This window comes from Muntiacus reevesi, chromosome 18, assembly GCF_963930625.1.
Source record: "Muntiacus reevesi chromosome 18, mMunRee1.1, whole genome shotgun sequence".
Lineage (NCBI taxonomy): Eukaryota > Metazoa > Chordata > Mammalia > Artiodactyla > Cervidae > Muntiacus > Muntiacus reevesi.
In genome coordinates, this window is record NC_089266.1 from 54700066 (window position 1) to 54718811 (window position 18746).

Consider the following 18746-nt stretch of genomic DNA (forward strand, 5'->3'; position numbering starts at 1 on the left):
ATATACATGGAGAAGGGGCTTTCCGGGTGGCTCAGTAGTAGAGAATCTACTTGCAATGCAGGAGGCGCGGGTTCGATCCCTGGGTCCGGAAGATCCCTTAGAAGAGGGCATGGCAACCCACTCCAGTATTCTCGCCTGGAGAATCCCATGGACAGAGGAGCCTGGTGGACTACAGTCCATAGGGTCGCACAGAGTCTGACACGGCTGAAGTGACTGGGCAGGCACGCATCCAAGGGGAGGGAGTTGGCAGCTGACCACTGGAGAGATGACTGTAGCTCAGACCAGGGTGGTCACAGTGAAGAGGACGAGAGAAGTGGACAAGTTCTAAATAGACATTGTGTGATGTGTGGCCAAACAGACTTGCTGAAAGATGGAGAAAGAAAAAGCATGGTCCTAGATGACCCCGAAGTTTCTAGGAAGATCAGCTGTTAGATGGTGCTGTCAGCAAGGCAGACCGCAGGGGCCAGGCTTTTGGTGCATGACCGTCTCCCCTTTTGCACTGTAAACTGTCTCAGCATTCACCCACCACTCGTTCCCAAACACACGATGCAGGGGGCTCTTACTTGTATATTTAATGAGTGAGTAACTCTTAATGTATAATGGTTTTAGTTCCGATTTGGATATTTTAAGCTAGAAGTAATAGAAAATGTTAACTCAAATTAGCTTAAAACTAAGCAGTTTATCATCTCATAAAACAGGGAGTGCAAGCTCCAGGCTTAACTGATTCACCTCTGCATCACTCTGTCCTGTGGACCTCAGCCTTGGACTCAGCCTCAGGCTGGTGGACAGTGGTTCCAGAGTCTCGTTCAACCAACCAGAGAAAGAAGAGGCAGCACCCACCTCTTTCTGTCTCTCTCACCTTCTCTCCCTCTGTTTATCAAGGGCCAGAAACGCTCCCCCGCAAGCCACCCAGCACATTTCCCCTCTTTTTTCATGAGGCAAATTGGGCAAAAACTCCTTCCTAAGCCAAGCTGGGGAAAACAGGCCCCTGTAAATCACTCAGGTCCTCCTCTGGAGCTGGGGTGGGGTCAGTTTTCTACAGGCACCTGTCTGCAGGGTGGTGAGGAGGGTACCTGAACCAAGTCTGGAATTTGTTAGAAAGGAAGAAGCAGGAAAGTGGCTGACAAGATGCTTTGTAGTCATACTGAAATACAGGTTTATCGACAAGCTGTGTGAATTCTGAAAGTGTTTGTGGGGGAAAAAAATGTGAAACTAAACCAGACCAAAACAAAAAAAGCCAAAGGAATTGCTTTTATGCCTATGGGTATTCGAGATACAACAATTACTCAAAATACTAAATGGGTCTTGCAGTTGATGATCATTTTACAACCACATATTTCCTGTGAATTAAAGCTACCTTATGGAAAATAATAGCAAATTTCTTGTGAAAGTTACTTAGCAAAAATTTCTTGAGCATTATGCGCAAAGATATGAGCTTGAAATGGAAAAGGAATAACAGTAAATATACAACCTGGCCAAGTTAATCGGGAGGGGAAGAAGGAAGGCCCTGACAATTGCTGAGGTCTGTCTTATGAGTTTGGTGAGGTGCTTACATTTCTTTCTCCCAAGAGTCCTTGCAAGTAGTCATTATTATCATCGTCAGACATTTCTAACGATCACCAAGGTCTGATTTGCTTATTCTGTGTCCACTGAGGCTGAGTCTGTTCCCTTCTGTGTTGGGCAGTAATAGATGGTGTGAGGACTTCCAGTCTCTTGCCCTAGGGCTCTAGCCCTAGGGATTTCAGATGATGCAGTGGCAAGAGGTTCATCCCCTGGGTCCCTGAGTGGCTGTGTGGAGCACAGTCTCCTGCTTGCCTGCCATGGGTGTGTAGCATGATTGAGATGCTTCTGTTAGGACAAGCACCCTCGAGATTTGGGAGTTCTTACTGCACCACACTGTTGTTTATCCTAATATAAAATATGAAGGTACAGAGGAGTCAAGCAGCTCACCCAAAGTCACCAAAAGTGAAAGAACAGAGCTATGAACACAGGTGTAGCGGGGTTCCGAAGCCTGCACTGCTTTGCTATAGCATGTCGAGTCTAAATTATGTTAAGTTATTTTCACAAAACTGGCACTGAATGAATGTTTTATCTACTATTATTGGTAGTGAAAAAGTGCTTGTTTCTATCATGCTTTTGACATTTGAGACAAGGTTTTCAAAGTTTTATATATACATATATAAAAGTGTACAATGTTACGTGTGTATATATATTCACACACGTATGTATTTTTATATATATATGTATTCTTATTTAACCCTCATTAAGCTCATTAAATAAGTCCTAGTAAATTTTTTTGTGTCTGTTTTTTCCTTTATTTTTTCCTCTCCTAAACCAATAATTACTGATTTTCTAGCATGTACCAGGCACTCACTAGTAAACAGTAAAGGCTACCCAAGAATTAAGAGATTTGTTTATGGGCTCACAGAAACTAATAGGAAGAACTAGAATTTGAACACAAGTTGTCTGTTTTTAAATTTCAGGAGTTTATAGTCTAGTAGTGGTCGAGAAAGTCACACCAATATCATTAAATATGGCAGCCAAAAGAGTTAGTGAGGTGGCATAGAGTTTGTCCTCAATATATGCTTATAGTTGAATGGAAAACTACTTTGGGCATTCAGGAGTGGAGGATGGGAGCCCTTCCAGCTGGGGTCACCAGCTAAGCTTTCATGGGAAAGTGGAGCTCACCTGAGCTTTGCAGGATGAGTCGTGTTTGGCCTAGAGACTGAAGTGCAAGTGTTTTCCAATGGCCTCAAGTGTTCCAAATGTATTATAGAAAATATTCAAATGCTGTTGGGTACTGAGTGGGCCTTACATTGGGAGCAGTAGGCAAATCTGACGGAAAGAAGACTACAGAGCCATGCAATGTGGTAGGAAGCCATCCCAGAGATCATCCCATCCAGGGAGATAGAAGTGCTTTGATCTCAAGGTTAACTGGGGTCTACTGTACATGACAGCACACACGTTCTAAAGCTCATTAGTGCTCAGTGGGAAAGAGTCAGAGATTGACGAACGATGAACTGCGAGGGCCCAGCAGGGAAGGGCTGGTGCCTGAATGCCACTCAGCTGGCATCTCTGATCTTGTCCAATCACGTCATGTCCCATGCAAGGAAACTATGATCCAGAGAGGGAAAGTCACACAACTTGGCTGTGGTGCAACCAGAACTAGAACAAAGACCACCTGATTTCTATTCTTGGGCTTTTTGTCTTGGTATTAGGCATCAGATTCTGGAAGACCTTATCCATTTGAACAATTGTGTAAGTCAGAGGGAGGTTCTGCAAGCTTTTCAGAGGGCAGATTGCATTGAAATGATAGTGAAATTGTGGTAGGCAGATTGACATGTAGAAGGCAGACACAGGGAAAGTGTTAGGTAAATTCCAAAGTCGAATTAGGCATCGCGGAACAGGGCCTGAATCAGGGCAATGCAGGGCGGAAGGATGGATGAGCATGATTACAACAGAAGAGAAAGAATTCTTGTTGTTATTAACAATCCTGACAATGCTGTTCATAAACGGGATCAGATCACTGTTCTAGAAAGTGATGTTAAAAAGAACATTTCCCCCGAGGAAGCTCAAACTAATCCCAAATTTAAACAATCCTTGGTTGTTGTATTCCAGGCTGAAGTTGGCTGTTTCTCTAAGTGCCAAATACTCAGATGAAAATTAAAAAAGTGAGTGCAGCGTCTGAATGTTTGGTCTGTATGACACCAAGCGTCGCACACAGCTGATTCCGAGGCAAGAGGGCGTGTGGTGCTGACTGCTGGTGTGGGCGTTTCATAGATTCCGCTAGGACTCTGAAAAGCTGGGGACGTAGAACACATTGCCCAGACAACACTCATGTGTATCTTTTTGGCAAATCTACCTCACTTGACAAGGAGATGGGCCCTAGGAAACACTCTGTCTCATCCAAATAAAATCCTGTTCACAATAGTGAGTGTTCTGTGTCATGGTCTATATTAGAGCAGTCTACATAATGTACAACAGTCTATATAATAGAAATTGTAATGTCATGGAACACACTGTTTGTGTAATTTTGATATATTTTCTTAAAAAAATTGGTAATTGTTGAGTGATGAACTTGAGAATGGCAACATGTGATAGAATAGAAAGAAACTTCTGTGGCATTGGGGAAAATCTGCATTTGGGTTTACTCAGCTTTAAGCAATGACAGGCACATAGCAGGTACTCAAGCAGTATTAATTTTCATTCCATCATATAGACACAGAACTTAAAGATCATAAGGCTATTTGAGTGAACTTCATTTCACTTGACAAAAATCAAGTCAGGTAAGGTGTGAAATGCTAACTAACTCCATCCAGTGCCACCCAACTAGCAAAGAGTGAAGACCAGGTTTAACATGCCTTTTGGCTCTAAGGCCAGCGTACTTTTCACTACACCATGATAATGAACATGTCATGTATATTACCACTTCTGCTTAAGCAACCTATAATTTTGGCAGTCCATCCTGGATTTTATTTTCCACTGTGACTTGTGCAATAGTTACCACCCCTGAGTACTTTCAACTGACAGAAGATTTCTACTGAAAAGCAAACTAATGCACTATCTGGAGAAATGGGCTTAACTTTGTAATATGAGGCCCCAAGAATAACCTGAGAATCACAGACCATTTTCAGCTTGGAGATTTGGTGGACGGCATTCATCCAAACTGAAAGGACTTTGATGACACTTTCAAATAAAAAGGTTTTGAGAGCTTCCAGATTGCTGATATTAATAAAGCTGTGTCTCCAGTTGTTCATTTTAAAAAAATTTAGCTCATAAATTTGTTCATTCATTTATCTAGTCATTAAACATCATGTGCCAGGTCCCATGCTAAGGGCTGGAGATGGAGAAGTGATGTACACAGTCCTCTTCTGCAAGCTCACAGTTTGGTAGAAACAGACTAGCAAACAATAAATTATGAAACAGTGTAAGGACAGACAAAGATATGAGCTTTGTGTAGATAGACATGATACCATGGGATGTTGGGGAGGGGCCTCTGACTAAGAATCAGGGAAGTAGGCAGGGGAGGATTCCCCGGGGATCTGCTAGCTGGACTGAGATGCAAAACATGATGAGAAGTTAAAAGTATTTAGAAAGAGCTGAGGCATGGTGGTGGTCTCTGGCAGAGGGGGTGCCAGAGGAAAAGGTGCAAAGGGTGGGGAAAACATGGGGAGCAGGGTGTGGCCATAGCAGAGAGGAATAAGAAGATTTTGGTGAGACAGATTCTGAGAGAACTTGGAGCCTACATTCTTACTGTTTGATACACATAGTTCAGCTGAGTCACTCAGTCATGTCCTATTCTTTGTGACCCCATGGACTACAGTACGCCAGGCTTCCCTGTCCACCAACTCCCAGAGCTTGCTCAAACTCATGTCCATCGAGTTGGTGATACCATCCAGCCATCTCATCCTCTGTCATTCCCTTCTCTTCCTTCCTTCAATCTTTTCCAGCACCAGGGTCTTTTCCAATGAATCAGTTCTTCGCATCAGTTGGCCAATGTATACACATAGGGCAATACTAATTCTTTTTATAACAAAATCAAGCCAACTACTACTGATGAGGGAAAGAAAGTGTTAGTTTGTCAATCGAGTCCGACTCTTTGCAACCCCATGGACTGTAGCCCACCAGGCTCCTCTGTCCATGGGATTTCCAAGGCAAGAATACTGGAGTGGGTTGCCATTTCCTTTTCCAGGGGGTCTTCCCAATCCAGGGATCCAACCTGGGTTTACTGCAGTGTAGGTGGCTTCTTTACAGTCTGAGCCACTAGGGAAGTCTCACTACTGATGAAGATTCAGCCAAATTCTGTGATTATGTGTAAAACACCAATGTACATACACCCCACAAATCACATCACATCATGTCTATACACTGAGTAAAGAATAATAAAAGCTGTTTTAAATTTCGAGATGATTTCTTCTCCAGAGATGGAGTTGGTGGTTTCCATCATGTAGCTTGTTTGTGTCTTTGGCTTGCTTTCCAGGTCCAGAAGGTTAGTATTAAATACCTGAAGGCACTGAAAATGGAGGCAAAAGAAAGCAGACGCTGTGAGGTTGGCTGGACAAAGGCCCAGTGCTTCCCAAGCCTCATGGCAGTCTAGTGCTCTCACCCATCCAAAGATGTCAACAGTACAACTACCTCTCAAATTTCAGGAGCCAGCTACCTCTTTAACAAGCTAAAGGTTCTGGAGCAAAGTTCCTTGGTCAGCGCAGTACATCTTTCCAAGCAAACATAGGTATGGAGGATGAGGTCTAATAAAAGTGGACATTGGTCATGGAAGAAAACCACAGATGTGTGTGTGGAGAACATGTGAATCACAGGACCATAAACTCTGAGAGCTGAGAATTCTAGGACACAAATTAAATAGCTCAGGATTCAGCCAGGGCTTTCTGCATCACCACATGAACATTATTTACTTTGTGTATTGCTTAAAGCTGGATAACGTCAGATCTAAACAGTGGCCACAGTCAAAGAGAAAATTTGTATGTGCAGTGGGAGGTAATATTGAGTCATTTCTGCTTGGCTCTGCTCTTAGAAAAATCTCTGAAAATTTTTACAGGCAAAATTGGCATCTCAGATATAGAAAGGCCCCCAGTTCTCATTTTTCAAGTTTCAAAATATGTTTTTATTTTAATTTATTTTCAGTATTAGAAAGCTAAGATTTATTATTGCTGCTTTTAATTTGTCCCCAAAGAAATATGTATGCTATTATAGTAGTCTCCAATAGCAACTCTATAGCAAAAGATCATGTGTTTTTAATAGAGAATAATGGAGAGGAGAAAATCTGTTTATCTCTGTTTTTATTAGCTCAACCAGTAATTTTGAAACATCAAAGATTTCTGCAGAGTTTGCTGAATGATTATTCCATTTTCACTAAAAAATGCTATAGACACAATGGGTATGTCCATTGATAGTTCTGCTCAATTTGATTAATTTAGTAAATCACTGTGTTTATAGCATGCTGTTATGGGCTGAATTGTGTCAGCCTACCCCTTGAATTCCTAGCTCTCTATCCCCCAGTATGTGAGAATGTGCTTATATTCAGAGACAGGGTAATTAAATTTAAAAAGATCACTCAGTTCAGTTCAGTTCAGTTGCTCAGTCGTGTCTGACTCTTCGCAATCACATGGAACCTGGCAGTATGCCAGGCTTCCCTGTCCATCACCAACTCCCAGAGTTTACTCAAACTCATGTCCATTGAGTCGGTGATGCTATCCAACCATCTCATTCTCTGTTATCCCCTTCTACTCCTGCCTTCAATCATTCCCAGCATCAGGGTCTTTTCAAATGAGTCAGCTCTTCGCATCAGATGGCCAAAGTATTGGAGTTTCAGCTTCAGCATCAGTCCTTCCAATGAATATTCAGGACTGACTTCCTTTAGGATGGACTGGTTGGATCTCCTTGCAGTCCAAGGGACTCTCAAGAGTCTTCTCCAACACGACAGTTCAAAAGCATCAATTCTTTGGCGCTCAGCTTTCTTTATAGTCAAACTCTCACATCCATACATGACCACTGGAAAAACCATAGCCTTGACTAGATGGACCTTTGTTGGCAAAGTAATGTCTCTGCTTTTTAATATGTTGTCTAGGTTGGTCATAACTTCTCTTCCAAGAAGCACGTGTCTTTTAGTTTCATGGCTGCAGTCACCTTCTGCAGGGATTTTGGAGTTCCCCCCCAAAATAAAGTCTCTCACTGTTTCCATTGTTTCCCCATCTATTTGCCATGAAATGATAGGACCAGATGCCATGATCTTAAATTTCTGAATAGTGAGCTTTAAGCCATCTTTTTCACTCTCTTCTTTCACTTTCATCAAGAGGCTCTTTAGTTCTTCTCCACTTTCTGCCATAAGGGTGGTGTCATCTGCATATCTGAGGTTATTGATATTTCTCCCGGCAATCTTGATTCCAGCTTGTGCTTCATCCAGCCCAGCATTTCTCATGATGTACTCTGCATATAAGTTAAATAAGCAGGGTGACAGTATACAGTCTTGACATACTCCTTTCCCGATTTGGAACCAGTCTGTTGTTCCATGTCCAGTTCTAACTGTTTCTACTTGACCTGCATACAGATTTCTCAGGAGGCAGGACAGGTGGTCTGGTATTCCCATCTCTTGAAGAATTTTCCACTGTTGTGATCCACACAGTCAAGGGCATTGGCATAGTCAATAAAGCAGAAGTATATGTTTTTCTGGAACTCTCTTGCTTTTTCAGTGATCCAGTGGATGTTGGCAATTTGATCTCTGGTTCCTCTGCCTTTTTTAAATTCAGCTTAAACATCTGGAAGTTCACAGTTCACATACTGTTGAAGCTTGGCTTAGAGAATTTTGAGCATTACTTTGCTATCATGTGAGATGAGTGCAATTGTGAGGTAGTTTGAGCATTCTTTGGCATTGCCTTTCTTTGGGATTGGGATGAAAGCTGATCTTTTCCAGTCCTGTGGCCACTGCTGAGTTTTCCAAATTTGCTGACATATTGAGTGCAGCACTTTCCCAGCATCATCTTTTAGGATGTGAAATAGCTCAACTGGAATTCCATCACCTTCACTAGCTTTGCTTGCAGTGATGCTTCCTAAGGCCCACTTGACCTTGCATTCCAGGGTGTCTGGCTCTGAAAAGATCACTAGGGTGGGACCTAATCTGATATGTGTGTGTGCTAAGTCATTTTCAGTCATGTCTGACTCTTTGTAACCCTATGTGCTGTAGCCTGCCAGGTTCCTCTGTCCATGGGATTCTTTTGGCAAGAATACTGGAGTGGGTTGCCATTTCCTCCTCCAGAGGATCTTCCTGACCCAGGGATTGAACTTGCATTCTCTCATGTCTCCTGTGTTGGCAGGCGGGTTCTCTACTACTAGCGCTACTTTGGAAGTGGTACATAATCCAATATAATGGTGTCCTTACAAGAAGAGAAAATTTAGATACAGGCATGTGTAGAAAGAACATAAATGGAGACACAGGGAGAAGACAGCCATCAGCAAGCCAAAGAGAGAGGCTGGAACAGAACCTTCCCCTAGGACCCTCAGAAGGTGCCAACCCCACCAGCACCTTGATCTTGAAATTCTAGCTCTGAGAATGACAAGACAATTTAGTTCTGTTGTTGAAGTCAACCAGTCTGTGATGCTTCCTTATGGCAGCCCTTGGAAACAAATATATATGTAATTTGTTGCATTTCTATATCAGTAAGTTTATCATGTGAACATTTATTTTCTGCCATCTGCTTGTCTTCAGTTTGGATGCAGTATCCTGATTTCCTCGAGGAGCATGGCCTCTCCTCATTCTGTATACTCTTGATGGGACTATAAATAAGAACCCCACCCTACCGTGGCGATGTGATGGATGTGCGGCCCAAGTTAGGCCAAGTAGTATCACTCCTGTGACTTTGACGCTTAAGTGGAAGTAGGATGAAAATAATGATCGAAGCTGACCAAGGAGACTGCTACACAGGGTCTGCTACACAATCCAGAGCTGCTGCCTGGATCCTGCATTTTTTCAAGCATTGTTGTCTGTCATGGATTCTGAGAACTGCCCCAAATCTTCCAATCGCTTCGAGTTAGGAAAACACATTTTCTATAGCTTGCAAGCAATTATTTTTCTAATTCAGGTCATGCAGTTTTTCTTCTGTTGAAATCTAAAAGAAAAGTTAACTCAATTTTTATGTAAAACCCTTTCCTTGCGTATCTCTCTTATTTTCCTATGTGGATTTTGTGCCCTCATTCATCATTCAAAAATCGTTTACTAACAGAGACAGACAAATACTGTATATCACATATACGTGGAATCTAAAAAACACAACAAACCAGAGAATATAACAACAAAGAAGCAGACTCACAGACATAGAGAAAAAAAATCAGTGTTACCAGTGGGAAGAGAGAAGCAGAGAGGGGCAATCTACGGGTGGGAGAGTGGAAGGTACAAACTATCAGCTATAAGATACGCTCAAGGGTGTGTTGTACAACGTGGGGGATATAGCCAATATTTTGTAATAGCTGTAAATGTAGTGAACCTCTAAAAACTGCATCAAAAATTTCAAAGTTAAAAAGTTAACTGTTTTACACCAAAACCAAGCCAACTATTGCTGATGAAGATTTAGCCAAATTCTGTGGTTATGTGTTTTTTATTATGTGATTATTATTAAAAAAAAAACAAAAAACCTGTTTACTAAGCACTTATTAGGTGTCAGTTACTGTGTTAGTTAATTCCATCAAACTGGAAGCTGAAAGATGTTCCCTGTAGTGTGGGGAATTATTGAAGAAGTAGAAATTACATATTTCATATATTATTAGCCTACCTTTATAGAGAGCCTGTATACATTTATATCAGCAGCTCAGATGAAGTGGAAAAACCCATCTAAACATAAAGAATTTAAGATCACACAGCATTTATTTAGCATCTACTGTGTCTAAGTCCATTTCAAGTAACAGTGGACGGCGGAAGAGACAGTGCTAGATGGCCTTCTCCAGAGGCACTTAACAGAGTCTTGGCAGATGCAGCTAACAGTTAGAAAAAAGGAACATGTTCAGTGTTGAGCACCGAACCTTAAGAAAATGAGAAAAGCCATTCCAAGTCCTCTTAACCCTAGTGATGCCACCTCGGGAGATGCTGCTGTGCTCACACTACCTTAAGCCCTTTAAGTCTCATTTGATCCTCACACCACACCTCTGAGTGAAGTATATCCTTCCCATTTTACAGAGACGGACACAGAGGCTAGGAAGCTTCCCTAAAATCTCCTGGCATTCTTTATAGTCCTCCAAGTGGCAAATGAGTGCCTCTAATTCCACTTGCCCTTTGCCACCAGTAACGTCTTAATTATTAGAGGCCCGGAGAATCCTCTTATGGCTAAGGAAATAAAACCACCTCCACCTCAGGATTCCAGGAGTTAAGATCTGTCTGCCATGTGTTCTGTCTCCTGTCCTCTCCTGGCTTTACAGATTTTTTTATTGGATAATTCCTTCTTCACATTTGAGGCATCCTAACTGTCTCATTTCTAAGCTGCTTTGGTAACAGACTACCAAGACTGGAGTCTGAGCTATGGGATTTTATACTTACTATTATATGGCTCCCAGACTCATTTAACAGAGGCCAATCAGCGGCTCCCATCTCTTATAATAGTTTCCAGAAGACAAAACATGAGAGCTCTGTTCCATTTTTTTTTCCTGGGATTCTTTATCTTGCATGAGCATCAGTAATCAAAGTGGCATTTACTAGCTTTGCAAATGAATAAACCTTTGCTTTCCTACAAGTTCAGTTGTAGGCGTCAGGTTCTCTGAAAGTTTCCAGAACAAATAGGCAGCTGAGTGTTTGGGCAAAAAGGGAGAGACAGAGAGAGAGAGAGAGAGAGAGGGAGAAGAAAAAGGATAGGGAGAGAGAGAGGAAGAAGGGAAGGAAGAGAGAGACAGAAAGAAAGAAGAGAAGAGAAAGGAAACCTGCAAGGAAAAACAGTATCACGAGGACCACACTGATCCTACATTAGTTTCTTAGTGACTTGCAGAGTTTGTAATTTTTATCATTTACCTTTCTCTCCACTACACCAATTCCTAGGGGAAGGTTCATTTTTTATTCATTCTGAAAGTTTACCATCAATCATCCTCTTAAAGAGCTTGCCAGAAACTTGGACAGAGACTCATAATAAGATTGCAAAGACAGAGGACTAATTGATTTCTATAAATAATGTTTAGCTGTAAAGATATGAAAGGTGGTTAGAACCACATGTATTAATCTCCCTCTTGCTCCATCTGTGTCTGCAAATGCAGACTGTACCTTGACAAAGTGCCCTGGCCATTTTGCCCTGCAAACACAGCAGGAGATTAACACCAGATGGCTCACCCCTCCCATCTCCCTGTCCTTGCCCTCTGCCCCACCCCCACCTCCTCTGGCCAAATCCTCTAATTACTCCTCCCCGCTGGACCCCAGTTTCTATCCCATAATTTAAAAACTCTTTCCCGTCACCATCCCCACACTTGACAACATGCAGAGAGGATGACCAGCTCGCCACCACTCTCTGCCCTTCTGCCTTGCGGTACAATAGACAACAATACAACCCAAACCCTGAACTTGAAAGCTCTTCTTCAGGCTGACATTGTTTCAGGAAAACAATAACTATTGGTGCTAAAGAGTTATTAATGTGTGTGTCTTGGAAAGAGGTGGTTAGAGATCCCTCGGAAAGAACCTCTCACGCACTACCAGCTTTAATCACATCACGCAGAAACACCCAGCGGTTACTACTTTTCAACATCGTGTAAAAAGGGAACAAAACTATATCTGGCAAATAATTGTTGGCTGGACAAAGATAAGGCTCCAACTCTCACGCTTATTTAAGAGTTGCAAAAGAAATGCTGAGAACTTGCAGAAACACCCTCTGCTCAGCCCAACTGTGATGTGTGGAACTAAAAAGTGAACTGGAGAGAGGGCTGGGCTGTGTGATAGACGCCTAATTCCGCTTTATGAATATTAGGTCATTACATCTCAAAGGCTGATACATAAGGGCACAATCTTAGCTGGTTCCAATCCTGGTTAAACACAACACAGAATGCCAAACTTAGCACTGGATGTCATTTTTTTCAGGCTACAGATTAAATACAAAATGATTGTTTTCACTTGGGAAACAGGAAGATTGTTGCACTAGACAGAATTCAATGAAACTGACCCATTTCTTCTTCCTCCTCTTCTCCTTCTTCTGTTACCACTATTTTTTCTACTGGTACTACTTCGTTTTTAAAATTTTTATTTATTTTAATTTTGGCTGTGCTGGGTTTTTGTTGCTGTGCACGGGCTTTCTCTATTTGCAGTGAGCAGGGTCTGTTCTCTAGGGGTTGGACATGGACTTCTCACTGCGGTGACATCTTTTGTTGTGGAGCATGGGCTTCGTTGCCCCACAGCATGTGAGAGCTTCCTCGACTAGGGATCGAACTTGTTTACCCTGTGTTGGCAGGTGGGTTTGTAACCACTAGACTACCAGGGAAGTCCCTGCTTCTTCTTCTGATTTTCCTTCCTCTTCTTTGATTCTCCTAATTCTTCTCCTTTTCTTTCTTTTTCTTTTGTCTACACTGCTCCTAGACGCTGGTAGATGGATATTTCCCGTAAATAATAGTGCTAGGGAGTCTTTTTAATGGGGCAACACAGATGACTACATTGATTTAAAGTGATTCCACATCAGTTGACTTCTGACAGCATTAAATACTCCTGATGATTATCATACTCAAAATAGTGTGATTTTAAAGGCTTTCACAGACAGTTTCCTTTTCTGTAACTTTTTATGGGAGGCAGATCAAACTTTCTCAAAGCTTTTATTTTGCGGGGGAGGGAATGCATGCTGTGTGCATAATTTTAAGTCTCAGTAAAATTAACCACACTTGTAAAAAATCTTTTTTTTTTTTTTTGCAAGGCCTCCTTCTATAACATTCCCCTCTTCTCCACGTGCTGTTTAGTTGTCCATCTTTACCTCCTTGGGCAGGCTTGCTCATTTCAGTGGGTTCTCATTTCCATGGTAAGCACCAAGAAGGTAGGAACTGTTCCAGTGAGTTCCACTTGACTTGAGTCCTGAGTGACTTGGCAAAGGTTACTAGCTCTTCTACTAGCCACCAGGGTCCTGGATTTGCTGGGTTTTTGTTACAGTTGAATTAACCATTTTGTAGTGACCCTAACCTCATCTGAGCACCAGTATGGAAGAAGAAAAAAGGACAGGAAGAGATGATAGACACTAAGAAAGTTTTCTGTCTTCCATGGTGCAGACAGCAAGCCAAGTTGGAAATGAGCTGCCATGCCATTCAATCTCACAGTTACTGAACTGCTTCTAGAAATTAGGCAAGATAACCTTTGGAGTGAGGCAAAGAGAATTACTTGGCCTGTGAACTAGTGAGGATGTCAGGACACAGCATGGCTGATTCAGTCCTCAAGCCCATGGTATTCAAATAGCCGAAACATTTTGAACAAGTGAAAACTCAGCACATCTGTTCATTGGATCAGTGGAAGGAGCTCTGAAACACCCAGGCTGATAGGTCTGGTGAATTATTCAGCACTTCAAAAACCTAGGGTGTTCTTCATGTAGGCTGGGTGGAAAGTTAAGAGTGCCAAGAAATACATGGTACTGTATTTATATTACCTGGAGTTGAAAACTGTGTAACCCAGTTTCCACTGCTTATGGCCACAAGCTGAAGTCTGAAACCTGGAGTCTAGAGGAACACCTAGGGATGAAGTTCAAGCTCAGATTCCACAGGTTCAATCAAGTGCAGCCGCCACTGCTTTCTGACCAATAAGTTTACACCTATAAATAGGCCTGCCAACACAAGATGAAAACCTTGAAGTAAGTAAATAATCATGGTTGGGGATCGAGTGCATCAGTAGGCTTATGGCCAGTGGAGTCCTAGGAGAAAGGGTCTACTTAAGTGTATCAGTGGAAACCTGGAGATCAAAGAGACTGAACCCAGTCTTCCTGAGTGCCAGGCAAGGAAATGGTCCCTGGCAAGACATCGTCATCACCGTTTCCCAGAGCTTGCTCAAACTCATGTCTAGTCAGTTGGTGATGCCATCCAACCATCTCATCCTCTGTTGTCCCCTTCTCCTCTTGCCCTCAATTTTTCCCAGCATCAGGTGGCCAAGGTATTGGAGCTTCAGCATCAGTCCTTCCAATGAATAAATGAACATTCAAGGTTGATTTCCTATAGGGTTGACTGGCTTGATCTTGCTGTCAAAGGGACTCTCAAGAGTCTTCTCTAGTACCACAGTTCCATACAGACTCCTAAAGTCTTGAGAGAGAAAGAGGGGACTCCTGGGAGGCCCAGGAGAACTTGAACCGTGGGGTCTGAGAACAAGCAGGGACTCTCTCTCAGCATGCTGGTGATGGTCATCTGGGGGGATAAGGTGATGGACCCTACAGTGGCTGCTCCCTGATAGAGTCCCCCAGACACACCCTATCAGTGCACATTGAAGCCAAAATGATCAACTGGTGCTGCTGCATCGGCCTGTTTCCAGAGTCCTCCAGTTTCCTCCTCACCTGAGTTTTAGATATTTGTCTCTGGGATCTGAACTAGCTGAGGGCAAGGATGCAGAAGTCCTTTTCTCCCCACTCCTGCCCCTTTGGCCAGATTTCTCACCCACTTCCTTTTCTGTCCCCCCTGGGTGACCAGTGCTCCCTTGCTGGTTCCCAGTGGCCTGAGGCCCTTTGCTGTGTTATACACCAAGACCATGACTCCCACCTCCACCTCCACAAGAGAATCTCTCAGTCCTGCTATTTCGGAGACCTGAAGATGGGGTCACCTTCCTAGTCGGTGATAACTAAGCTAAATATAGGGCTTCCCTTGTAGCTCAGATGGTAAAGAATCTACCGCCATGCAGGAGACCCCAGTTCAATTCCTGGTCGGGAAGATCTGCTGGGGAAGGGATAGGCTACCCACTCCAGTATTCTCAGGCTTCCCTGGTGGCTCAGATTGCAAAGAATTCACCTGCAAGGTGGGAGGCCTGGATTTGATCCCCGGGCTGGGAAGATCCGCTGTAGGAGGGCATGGCAACCCACTCTAGTATTCTTGCCTGGAGAACCCCATGGACAGAGGAGCCTGGCGGGCTACAGTCCATGGGATCACAAAGAGTTGGACACAACTGAAGCAGCTTAATATATATGCAAGTACAAAGACATGGGACAAGTTAGATTCAGCCTGTGTAGCCACAGTTTACTGGTTCTTGGTGTGGAAGAAAGACTACTAGGCAGGGAAAAACCTGCCCCTCCATCTCCCAGTACAGCCCAGACCTTAACCAGCTGTGTGTCTTCAGGCAAGTCACCTCCTACTTTTTTTTCCCTACCTCTCACTCCTCGAAGGAGTGTGACTTAGAAAGAGGGTGATATGTGACCCCAGCCACTCGCCTGACATCCTCAGCTGTCTTGTTCATCAGTGGCCAACAAGGCAAAGGCAGTGGAATCAGTGTTGATACTAACAGCTCAATCACGTTAAACTTCTGTTATAATGTACATCCTTTCCTTTCATCTTCACAAGGCAATGGGATCCCTCTTTAACAGATGAGGAAACAGAGACCAGGGATGTTAAATTTACAGAATGGGTAAGTCACAAGTTCAGGATTAAGATTCAGGTTCATCCAGCCACACTCAATTTTCTCAAAGGCCACATGCTTTCCCTTGTAGGTTTCACTGACGTTCACGCTAATCATTTTGCGTTTGTTGTTTGTCTCTGGTTACACTGTTTTCCTACCCAAATGCTGGAGTGATCATATCTAACAACCTCCATGTGAAATCTATCCAATTCCTTTCCCATTGTACTCTGGATGGAATCAAGCCTTTCCAATTAAAGAACAGCTTGAGGTAGCTTCAGAGTCTTCACTGTGGCTTATAAAACCCCTGTGATCCGTGCTATCACATTCACACCCTTCTGACCTTTCCTCTCTACCTTAGCTACCCTATTGCAGACCCAGACATTTTGCTTTGTCAGGGCTTCCCTCGTAGCTCAATTGGTAAAGACTCTTCCTGCAGTACTGGAGTCCCTGGTTCGATTCCTGGGTCAGGAAGATCCCCTGGAGAAGGAAATGGCAACCCACTCCAGTACCCTTGCCTGAAAAATCCCATGGGCAGAGGAACCTGGCGGGCTACAGTCCATGGGGTTGCAAGGGTTGGACATGACTTAGCAACTAAACCAAACCACCAAAGCATGTCAAGGAGACTTGCACATCAAGATCTTTGGACTCCTAGTTGTCTAGCTTGGAACACTTTTCTCTGAGTATCCAAATGGCTCATTCTCTCATTTAATTGATGCTTCAACTTAAATGTCAGCTTCTGAAAAAGTCCTTTCCTGGCAAGTTTATCCATCAGCTTGTCTGCATATGTTGCTTTAGTGTTTCTTGTAGCACCAATCATACTAATCTGTAATCATGTCTGTCCTTTTTTTCCCTTCTCTCTTGCATGGTGAGAGCAAAGAATTTGTCTTGTTCATTGATAAATGGTGCCTGACTTAACAGACTTTCAACAACTATCTGTTGATTGTGGAATAAATGGAAGAATATTTTGGAATGGGGTGACGAAGTATGACTGGCTTGAGTTCATTGCTCACCAATTTGAGGGCAGTGATTTAAATCTATGAGCAGTGAGAAGCCTGGTCTCCTAGACCCCTAGTTGAAAGAACAGTGTGCTTGCCTCAGTCAGAAAAATCAGGGTATTACCTTGTCTCATCCTTAGAAAGTACCCAATACAAGAGGTGATACAAAATTGGGAAAGATTAGTTTCATATCTCTGAATGTCAGAGGTCGTCTACTCCAGACTTTTCTAGTTCCAATCCCTGAGCCACTCCTTGCTCAATCTCTACAGTCTGCAGCACTCTTCTCTGCAGGGGTGTGTCTGACCAGATTGTATCACCATCAACCCTCAACCACCAAATTCTCTTGTCTCCAGGCTTGAGGGCAGCACGGAGACTTCAGATAAGTGCATCTGGTGGAGAAACACTATTTTCATCCAAACTCTGTCACTTGATGGGTGAAGGGTCAGAGAGCTGAAACAGCTTGGCTAAGGTCCCACTGCCACATCCTGGTCCAGAGTCTAGGTCTCCTCTTCACAAAGTGTGTCCTAGCGCCACACTCCATGCAACACATGGTGAAGGTTAACAGCCAGTAGTACCCCAAGCTGCTCCTTCAAGAATCCACTCAATTCCACAAACTCTGATTGAGCACCCAAAGTGTACCTGGCCCTGTAATTGGTTAGAACCTGAGGGTAGCAAGGAGAGCAGTAGAGAGCCTGTCCTTGAAGAGTTCCCTGGAAGTTCAAACGCAGAATGAAAGAAGAAAGATTTTAAAAATTGAGATACTGATAAATAGGTGAAGGCAGCAATCAGTTTAACCTTAAAGAGGGCTTAAAGCACCTTCTCAGAGCCTCCTCAAACAGTCATGCCCAGGTTGGACTCTGGCTATGACAGATACGATTTTTTAAAAAGAAGCAGAGAGGAAAGAAGGAAGGAAAGGAGAGAGAGGAAAGAGAGGAAACTGAATAGTCTGTGGCTTCCCCCCCCCCCCCGCCCCCCCACTCCCTTACTTGGACACATCTCTGCTTCTTTCAGACTTTTCAGAAGGGACCTCACAACTCTGAAGTCCTAGGATGAAACAAAAAAGCTGAATTATTTTTTCTCCTCGGTTTTCCTTACCTGGCCCTCCGCCCAGACTTCAGCGACCAGCTTCCGTGTGATTATAGAAACTTTTGATTACTACAGAACACAATCAATGGCAGACATTCCCTCCATCACAGGCACAGTGAGGTCTTCTGGATCCATCTGTGTCGGTGATGGGGATGCAGATGCGTAGGGGAAGCTGTCAGTCAGTCCCAACTGAGCCCAGTCCAGGCTCAGCCACGCAGAGGTCACTGCTCTACCAGAAAAGTTCATGCTGCATTTTAGAAATCTTTACAAATCTTTCTTCTCCATCATGACAACAATAAAATCCAAAAAGAAAGAAAAGGAGAGAGAGAGAGACAGTATGCAAGTGCAGTGGCAGAAAAATTGAGCAGGAGTTGACGTTAACATGGAAACAAGTAATTTCTGATTTCCTTTTTGTTTATATAAGCAAAAAGAAAAAGGTAAGAGAGAAAGCAGAAAACAAGATAAAAGCTTGTCTCCTGAGCACTCTCTCTTTCTACCCTTCCCCTTTCTTCCATCTCGCAAAAGATTAAGATACATCTGACAGCCCCAAACTGTTTGGGATCGAGACTCGCCTGTGTACAGAAAGGAGACCAGCTTTCCCTCCACCCCACCAGGACGCTTGCACCCGAGTTCGT